The sequence below is a fragment of the Hyperoodon ampullatus genome, assembly GCF_949752795.1.
Source record: "Hyperoodon ampullatus genome assembly, chromosome: X".
NCBI lineage: Eukaryota > Metazoa > Chordata > Mammalia > Artiodactyla > Ziphiidae > Hyperoodon > Hyperoodon ampullatus.
The window spans coordinates 84,082,659-84,092,524 of NC_136913.1; the positions used below are offsets into that span (position 1 = coordinate 84,082,659).

The 9,866-nt window shown below is 40.7% G+C and overlaps 1 pseudogene across 1 annotated transcript; it reads left to right on the forward strand.

Annotated features, from left to right (window-relative positions):
* The first annotated feature begins 9,198 nt into the window (after positions 1-9,198).
* On the forward strand, positions 9,199-9,560 carry LOC307069259 (large ribosomal subunit protein uL29-like; annotated as a pseudogene). The gene has a single exon. The product of its transcript is annotated as a large ribosomal subunit protein uL29-like (transcript).
* The last annotated feature ends 306 nt before the right edge of the window (positions 9,561-9,866 follow it).

A 9,866-nucleotide genomic window follows, 5' to 3' on the forward strand; every position in this document is an offset into this window, starting at 1 on the left:
ATATTGCTTTTGCTATTGCACACTTAATAGACTTCAGTATAGGGTAAACCTTACTCTTATATGCACTGGGAAACCAAAAAAATCATGTGACTCACTTTATTGGAATATTTGCTTTATTGCAGTGAACCCAACCCCCAGTATCTCTGAAGTATGCCTGTATTATACTATAGGCCTATGAAAAGCATATGTGACTGAATCAAGATTATCAGGATGAGACTTATGCCCTCAAAAACAAAATGCAATGATCTGCTGACGCAAGGATTCTTGTCCATTGGAGGACTGTCTTTGTAATTGTCCATTAATCAATTGGCATTTTGGTTTTCTATTTTAGTCTCTGTGAGCTTGCTCATTAGGAATCCTTCCCTGAGGGATAGATCCTATCTTAGTGTACCAACTAAATCAAATTTCTAAGCTTACAAGCGTGAGAATTAATACCCGAGAAATAATGAAATCAATAAAGTCATTGTTCTCTTTCTGGGATCATGAAAGCAGCCAAGTAGTTCTCCCAGAATCGCCAACAGGTACTTGCACATTTCTACATTTGTAATGTCTTTCCTTAAAAACAAACAAACAAACAGAAAGCCGCCTAAAAAACCTGTACTATGAAAGATTCCCAACAAGTCTCCTTTTAACAATGTACTGTTTTTGATGTAGTATGTATATGGGAGGAAGTACAATTTTCCCTCTACTCTTCTATGTTCTTGGCTGAAACCTCCCCACCCCCACCCCCAGCAACAAAAAGACAGACGAACAGAAGAAAAATAAATTACATAGCACATAAGTATGTATGGGAGCCCCACAAAGATATAACTCAAAAAGCTGCCAGGCAATAGAGTCTTATCATCCTGAGCTAAGGAAGGGGATAGGGGTCCGGGGCTTCAAAGCAGGGAAGGCAATTCACAGGAAGGTGAGAAAAGAAAATGTTTGGTAAACAAAGCTTGCCCTGCCAGGCAGATCTCTCAGGTGAAAAAGTGAGCTTCCTGCTACAGGCCCCCTTTCTAATGTAAATGTCCCTTACAAAAGAATCATTTCCACTGTTTACAGAGCTTCTCCTGTCTCTTCAGCTTTTCAAAATAGCTCAGAATAATCCTTATGCCAAAGGGGCCTATTTTGGATGGCATGTTCTGTCCCCCATCGTATGATTTGATTCACAGAAATTTATTTAACCTCAACTTCTGAAAAAGATACCAATTACATAAAGCAATGTATTCCTCTATGTTTAATTCATTTTTCCTAAGTAAAACCTGGAAATGTGTTATGTGGAAATATTTTGGTTGCGAGTGTCAGAAACCCAATATGAACCCAAATAAGCAAAAAAGGAGAATGTAATGGCTTATGTACGTGTGAAGTCGAAGGGGGGTTTCAATGAGCTCCAGACACAGCTACATCTAGGAGTTCCAACTCTCTCTCTCTCCATCCATCACTTCTGCTTGTCTTCATTCTCGTACAGCTCCCCTCTACAGAGGCACAGGCATGGAAGGATGACCCCAGACTTGCATGCAGTGATTTCAGCCAAAGCACCTTGGCTAGTCTGACCTGAATCATGTGATCATCCCTGGACTAATCACTGGGGCAAGAGACATGGGGTATTCTGATTGACCAAATTTGGGTCATGAGAACACTTCTGGGTCATAAGACCACCCCAGTGGCCAGGGCAGGAGTAAAACCAAATGAACTGTGTTTCCCCAGAGGAAAGGAGAGCTCTACTCCCAAGTGAAGGAGGAAAAAGTGCTGAACAGACAAAAACAACACAGCCTTTATCTACTTCTGATAGAAACACTATTCAGCTGATGAATAGGACATTCAAATATTTTCTATATTAAACCCAAATTAAAATACAATGAAAGAGAATCTTCTATGGTAATGTGAAATTCCTTGGAAAGTACAGTGCTACTTTACTATATAAAATACATAGATGGAAGAGACCCAGCAATGATTCAGGCTATCCATCAAGTGATGTATTTTAAAGCCCTTCCTCTGCATTTCTGCTTCTCAGTCTAGTCTAGCTTGAGTCTCAAATTATGCCACTTATGCCACATTACTTAATCATTCAGTCAGAAAATTGCTGGTTGATTGAACAGCCTTCTAAGCTCATGTGAGTCCACAGTAAAGTGAGCTATTGAGAAACTATAAAAGGACTGGGAGGGGAAATACAGGTGGTATATGTGAAGGCGTATGTAAATCTGAAAAATATATATTTTTAACATCTTCATTGGAGTATAATAGCTTTACAGTGTTGTGTTGGTTGCTGCTGTATAACAAAGTGAATCAGCTATACGTATACATATATCCCCATATCCCCTCCCTCTTGCATCTCCCTCCCACCCTCCCTATCCCACCCCTCTAGGTGGTCACAAAGCACCCAGCTGATCTCCCCGTGCTATGCGGCTGCTTCCCACTAGCTATCTATTTTACATTTGGTAGTGTATCTAAAGTTACAAACTGCTATGTGGCTATGTCAGACCTTCAGTAAGTGGGCTCTGAAAGTCACTCAATAGGTTTATGTCTCTGAACTGTCAGGGGACAGAAGAGGGTAGTACGGGGCATAGCTTCAATATCCAGGTTTTTTCAGGTGTCACTGATCAGTTTGAAATTTGGGGACAGCAGTTTAGTGTCACTAATGTGGTGAAGGGGGGCAGAATATGCCACCCCAAAATATATATTTTTGGCTTGAGGATTATTTTGGGTTACTTATTTTTGAGAGGCTGCAGACACAGGAGAATCTCTGAAAACAGAGTAGAAGTTGCCCTTGCCTGAGGCAAATTTATATTTATAAGGGAGATCTCCATTTGTAAGGGTGTCTCCCTCTCTCTACCAGGAAGGGAAGGATGACTGTAAATTTCTGGAAACTCATATTGGAACAGGAGGGAAGGGGGAAAGGCACAACCTTTAAAAGGAAGACATAGCCATTGTACATGATGAAAACTAGTGAGAACCAACTAGGTCCAAGATGGTGGAAGATTCGACTTCCAGTAGACCTTGAGCCTCGTTACATGCTCATTGTAATACACTAGCATAAGTTAAGTGACACACCCACCAGCGCCATGACAGTTTTGCGGCCAACCATGAAAGGTCAAAAAGTGGGTGGTGGCCCAATTCCTGGAAACTCCCACCCCTTCCCCCAAATAGTTGGAATAATCTTCCCACTCATTAGTCTATGAAATTATCCAGCCCATACAAACTAACCATGCCATATTTTGAGGCCTCTTGCCTCTTGCCTTCCAAGATGGCCTGCACTCTGTCTGTGGAGTGTTTGTATCCACAAATGTAAATATAAATCCACTTCTTACCTATCACTTCATTTCCGAATTCTTTTGCGATGAAGAAAGAACCTTAAATTCACCAGCAACAATATCAATGGACAAGGCAATGACTTAAATCTGTATAACAACCTTACCCTTGTTTACTGTGCTTCTCCTGGTCACCTCCCATAACTGGCATCTCCCTCCCCCAACTTCTTTTGTTTTTAGATGGAAATAGTATTTAAGGTGATGGCTTGGCCCAGCTCATCTCAGGGAGTTGGTTTTCCTGAGTATCTCCCATGTATACAGGAGGTATACATGTTATTAGACTTCCGTTTGTTTTTCTCTTGTAATCTGTCTTTGATTACTAGGGAGTCTCAATCAAGAACGAAAAGGGTAAATGGAAAATTAGTTTTCCTCCCCCACAGAATCACTAATGTGGTAAACTGAGGTCTATTTATGGTGTTCCTCTTCCCCTCAAAAGCTCAGCACTCAGATGCTCAGTGTCTAAAATTCTAATTTTAGAATTTTTGCATTTGATTTAAGCATCTTCCTTTCTCCACAGTGCTCTTTTTTTTAATGTTTATTTATTTATTTTATTTATTTATTTGGTTGTGCTGGGTCTTAGTTGTGGCTCACTGGCTCCTTAGTTGTGGCATGTGAACTCTTAGCTGTGGCATGCGTGTGGGATCTAGTTCCCTGACTAAGGATTGAACCCCAGCCCCCTGCATTGGGAGTGCGGAGTCTTAACCACAGCGCCACCAGGGAAGTCCCCCCACAGTGCTCTTTTAAAGTAATTACCATTCCTGCTCCCAGAGGTAACATATTATATGGTCAGACCACTCAAGATGGCTGTTCTCTTGCTCTCTTTACATCCCCTGCTCGACCAGTGCCTGCTTCACCTACACCCTACTCACATGACCGACCTTCCTACATACGTGCCCCCAGACCCAGCTAGTGATTGTCCTAATCCTAGGTCAGAACATTTCCACCTGGTTTCCCAGCAACCTCCGCCCCAGGAGTGAAGACTGCTGCTGTGTCCTGCCTGCCTTCCACTGCACACGGTGTTGCTTCAGCTGTGTAAGATCCCCCATCCATTAAACCACGAATGTCTCTATTGCTGATGTTGGGCTCTTTCTTTAGTCTTGACATTGGGCAAGTACAGGGCTTGCAGACCTGTGGGGTGGAGCCCAATACATATTAAGACATTCTATATATGAGTGGTATTTATTTGATCCCTTTCTCCTCTTACAAGAGAGACATTTACTTATATATTCCAAGATGTCTGGGAATCTGGACCTGGGGGTGGCACAAAAAAGCTGCTGAAGACAAATTTTACAACTGGTTGGTTTTGCCAGTCTGGCCCTACTGCCAATCAATTTCTCAGCTCCTCAAAGTGGAGGTCTCCCAAGCTCTAGTGCAGACTCCCCTATAATGCTTTTAAGGTGTTAGGGCCACTAGACCTGTAGGCTTTGCCCTAGTGGAGTGAGAGTCTAGGCTGTAATTTTGGAAGGGATGTGGAGGTCATGATAGCCACAGTGACCTGGAAGTTAGGTGGGGGAGTCAGTTATGAGAGGTGGCCAGGAAAAGCACAGTAAACAAGGGTAAGTCTTGTTATGCAGATTTCAGTCAGTGCCTTCTCCATTGACAGAATTCTCTTGTGATTTAGAGCCAACTTTCTCTTCCTGGTAGAGAGAGGGAAGCACCCTTACAAATGGAGGTTTCCCTCATAAATGTAATTTGCCCTCAGGAAAGGGCAAGTTCTACTCTATTTTCAGAGAATCTTCTATCTGCAGCCTCTCAAAAATAATCAGCTCAAAATAATCCTCACGCCAAAGAGGCATATTTTGGGATGGCATATTCTGCTCCCCTTCAGAGGAGTATGTTTGAACAAAGGCACAGATACTAGAGTGATGCTCAAGCCTCTTTTGGGGAGAAGATCAGAGCACATCCCTTAGGACAGAAGTTGGACACAACATGCAGAGCAGGAATGCTTAAGCTGAGTTATATGGAATGAGAATTTGGTCAATTACATTCTCTTAATGTCTAATTATCCCTTCTTGTTCTTACTTAACAAATTCCTCCTCCTCCTTTTAGTATATGATTCAAACATTTGTAAACTGTTATCACACTCCTGCTTAGTGATCACTTAGCAAAGCCACATTTTAAATTCCTTTCATCTTTTCTTGTAAATCAATCCCTTTCTTCATTGAATCTTTTTGTTCTCTCATTGCCGGATGCCTTTTTTTTTTTTTTCCTTTCTACCTCATTCTGGTATTAAAATACTCCAGTTAAATGCAGTGGTTATCTCGCAGGCTGTAGCCTCACAGTTCAGGTCTGGGGCAGATTACCTCCTTTAGCTAAATTCTCTGTTCACTTTTCCTTTCAGCTTTTCTGTATCTACAGAGCTGTTATAGGGATGGTTCCACCTTCTTCAATAATTGCAATAATATAGCCCTGGTTTTCAGACTTTATTGTGCATCAAAATCACCTGCGGGTGTTTCTTAATAACGTAATATGTCGGGTCCCAGTCTCCAGATTAAGTAGTGATTCTTTACTTACCACCCCCCTTTTTAAACAAGCACCCATAGGTGATTCGGATGCAGGTAATTCAGGGGCTACACCCTGAGAACACAGGCATTTGGGGAGCCAGAAACCATTCTTCGTTGATCATCTAGGCCAGTGTTTCATAAAATCACAAAATGATTTCAGATGGTGCACAGAGTATATAGACGTTAAATAATACTGAGTCATAGAGTGGGGAAGTTTTCCCTTTTAAATTCTTTTTCAGTTTTCACTTTGGTGAAAGTTAGTCTTAAACATTTCTGCTGTGTTCTAAACAAACTTTTTAACAAAGAAAAAGCAGGTCTCAAAGCCACAGACTCAGGAGCTTCTGCCAGGCAACAATATTTATCTAGATTTTAAGAACACTGTTTGTTTTCATTATATTTATTTTTACTCTCACCTTCTATTTATGATAAATGATACTGGTTTCTATTTTATGTAATGATATAAACTCAGCTTTTCAAATTGATAAGTAAAAACAATTGTTAAAAATCTAAGTACATGGGCTTCCCTGGTGGCGCAGTGGTTGAGAGTCCGCCTGCCAATGCAGGGAACACGGGTTCGTGCCCCGGTCTGGCAAGATCCCACATGCCGCGGAGCGGCTGGGCCCGTGAGCCATGGCCGCTGAGCCTGCGCGTCCAGAGCCTGTGCTCCGCAACGGGAGAGGCCACAACAGTGAGAGGCCCGCGTACTGCAAAAAAAAAAAAAAAATCTAAGTACAATTGAGTAAATTTTAAAGAGCTTATTGGCTTTATTCAATAGTTCATGAATTGGACAACATCCCTTCTAGCAGATAGACAGGAGCTCTGAGGAGCTGTACAAAATGACAGAATTTTATAGGTAGAAGGGAGTGGGAATAAAAAAAGTTAATTGGGCAAAAAGTGGATTGTTTATGGCAAGGTCACTTTCCTTCAGGGGATGGCAGATGTCTGTCAGGCAGATGACCTCACTAGCGCTAACGAGGTGATTCCTGATTGACTGGTTTTCGATTCCATTTCTGGGAGAGGCCAAAACCATAATTTAGTCTTGGTGACATGGGGCTTGGCATAAATGACTCCATTTTGGGCCTGTTGCCTTGTTTTTAACACAATTTAAGTTAGTTCAAAGAAAAAGTTGTTAAGAAAATAATAGTAAATGTAGTATGCATATAAAGCATAAATTGTGAAGGAATTTTTTTGGTGGTATACTGAAGTAATGAAATTTGTAAAGGTGATTCACAGAAGTCTCAAGTGTGAGAACTACCTCCTAAGCTGTGTCTATGTAACATCATTAGTTTAGCCATTTTTTTTTAACTGAGTCATCTATTGTAGTCATCAATATTTTCAAATGAAGCACCACCCCAAAATATATCTCTTTGGCCTAAGAATCATCTTGAGAAACTACAGACATAGGAGAAGCTCTGAAAACAATGTTGCCCTTTTGTAAGGGAAATCTACATTTTTAAATGGAATTAACATTAGAAAGGGGGCTGGTAGCAGGAAGAGAGCTTTTATCAGAGATCATTTTTTTACCTGAGAAATTTATCTACCTGGCAGTGCAACTTTTGTTTACCATACATTTTCTCTTCTCATCGTCCCATGACTTGCCTCCCCTGCTTTAAAGCCCCAGACCCCTATTCTTTTCCTTGCCTCGGGATGGTATATAAGCCTCTATTGTCTGGCTTCCTTTTGAGCCTCATATCTTTGTGGGGCTCTGGTACTACATAGTATGTACATAATTAAAATTGTTTTTCTCCTGTTAATCTGTCTTTTATTACAGGGGGTCTCAGCAAAGAACCTAGAAGGGTAGAGGGAAAAATATTTATACTCCCCTACACAAGTAAGAAATCAAATGCCAAATTGTTTGCTCTTGATAATATTTATGATTTGCCAAAAATCAGACATGTTGTTTGACCTGTACCATTAATTTTTAATAAACCCAATCTTTTCATGGCATGTGAGTCCACGGTTCTGATATTTGAGTTTCTACTTTTTCTGCATGAGGATTTGTTCCTTTCTTTCCTTTGGCTATAGTTGAGTTACTTTTATTTGCATATAACAGAGTGCTAGATATTATAGTATGAAGAAAAAAAATTAAGATTCCTCCTCTAGAAGCTTAAAAGCCAGTTGGAGAGTCAAAAGACAAGCACGTAACAAAAGCTAGCATTTATTGAACACTGAGTATACCAAGCTTAAAAGCTTTTCATTCATTGTCTCATTTCGTCCTTACTACAACCTTCTGAGGTAGGTACTAATGACTTATATCTGTGGAGCACTTACTAAGTGCTTTATATGTGTTCTGTAATATATATAATTTTCAAAATGATCCTGTGAGGTCCTGACAATCAATCGGGCCCATTTTATTGAAGGGGAAACTGAGCCACAGAGAAGTTATGCAATTTGCTCAAGGTCACACTGCCAGTAAGTGATGGAGTAGAGGACTGGGAACCAGGCAGTTTGACTCCAAAGCCTGGACTTTTGCTGCCTTGCTATTATCCCAGTTTTACACATGAGGATACTGAGGCTTAGAAAGAAAAAAGTAACCTGCCCAAGACTATGTGGCTAAGAAGTGATGGAACTGGATTTAGTTTGACTCTAGAGCCCACACTCTTAGCCCTTAAGCTACACTGTCTCATAAAACAATGGGCTACCTATTTAAAAGAACAATGTAAATGTCACATGGCAGGGTGTGGTGATGACAAGTTTAGCGGAAGAATTTGCAGATTTTTTCTTCCTTTTCAGGAAGAAAGTTTTGTTATTTGCATTGTTCCCAATTTCCTTGTTGGAATTGCCTTTATATTTTAATGTTTTTTTTCGGTAATAAGGGCAACTAGTTCAACACCCAGACCCTCCAGTGCTCTGGGCTACTTGTCTTGCTGCCCTGATGACATGGATGTGCTCGATTTTTTTGTGTTCAGTGGAATGTGCTGTTTTATTGACACAGTTATTGATAAAAGAAAACTTGCCAAGATGCATTCTTTGGCCTTAAATTGGCTTGATGGGTAGACATTACCTTTGGACAATTAACCCTCTTGGTAGCAAAAGCCTTTCCAGACCAGCCGTGTTTACAGTATGTTGCTGCTAACGTCTCCACTTTTCTCTAGCTTTTAAGGGTAGCAGCTTTTTGGTTTTATTTTTGCCTGAGAGGTTCCATGTTCAGTTGATATTGTCACTTTCTTCAGTTCATTAATTATGCCACTCTTCTCCAAACAAACAGATAAATAGACAAACCCATCTTAAACACCTAGAAAGAAGTTAGGCTCTGAGAGATGAAGGGCATTTTGACCTGCAGAAATGCTGGGTGTGGTGGTTATGGTGGTGTGTGTGGATATATATATGACAAAGGAAAGTGAAAATACAAAGTGAAAAAACTCTTTCCCTCAAGAGCAGGCAGTGGCGCAGCTTGTGCAGTCATGGCCAAGATTAAAGCTTGAGATCTTCCTGGCAAAAAGATGGAGCTGCTGAAACATCTGGATGACTTGAAGGTGGAGCTGTCTTAGCTGGAAATCACCAAAGTGACAAGCAGTGTGACATCCAAGCTCTCCAAGATCCTAGATGTTTATACATCCATTGTCCGAGTTCTCACTGTTGTTAATAAGACTCAGAAAGAGAACCTCAGGAAATTCTACAAGGGCAAGAAGTACAAATCTATGGATCTGCAGCCCAAGAAAACACATGCTGCAGGTTCAACAAGCATGAGGAGAAGTTGAATACCAAGAAGCAGCAGCAGAAGAAACAGCTGTACCCACTGCCAAAGTTCGTGGTCAAGGCCTGAGCATCACAGAGTCAATAAAACACAAACAAACTAGAAAAAAAAAGTGAAAATGAAATGGCACAGGGCACAAGGACAGAAAAACTGTTGTAGTTGTTTTGGTTGTTACAGTTCTTTTCTTTCTATATACTATCCAATCTAGAGATTCCCTTGAAGAGAGGCTTCATGTTTCTCTATCATTGCTATGGGAAGGAAAGTATCCAATAAATTGAACATCAAAGCAAGAGAGTGCTTGTTTTCCATCCCTGGAGAAGGATTTAGATCCCTACTCTACTTGGAAAGAAAGTGTGTATTTCCCATTTATGTAAT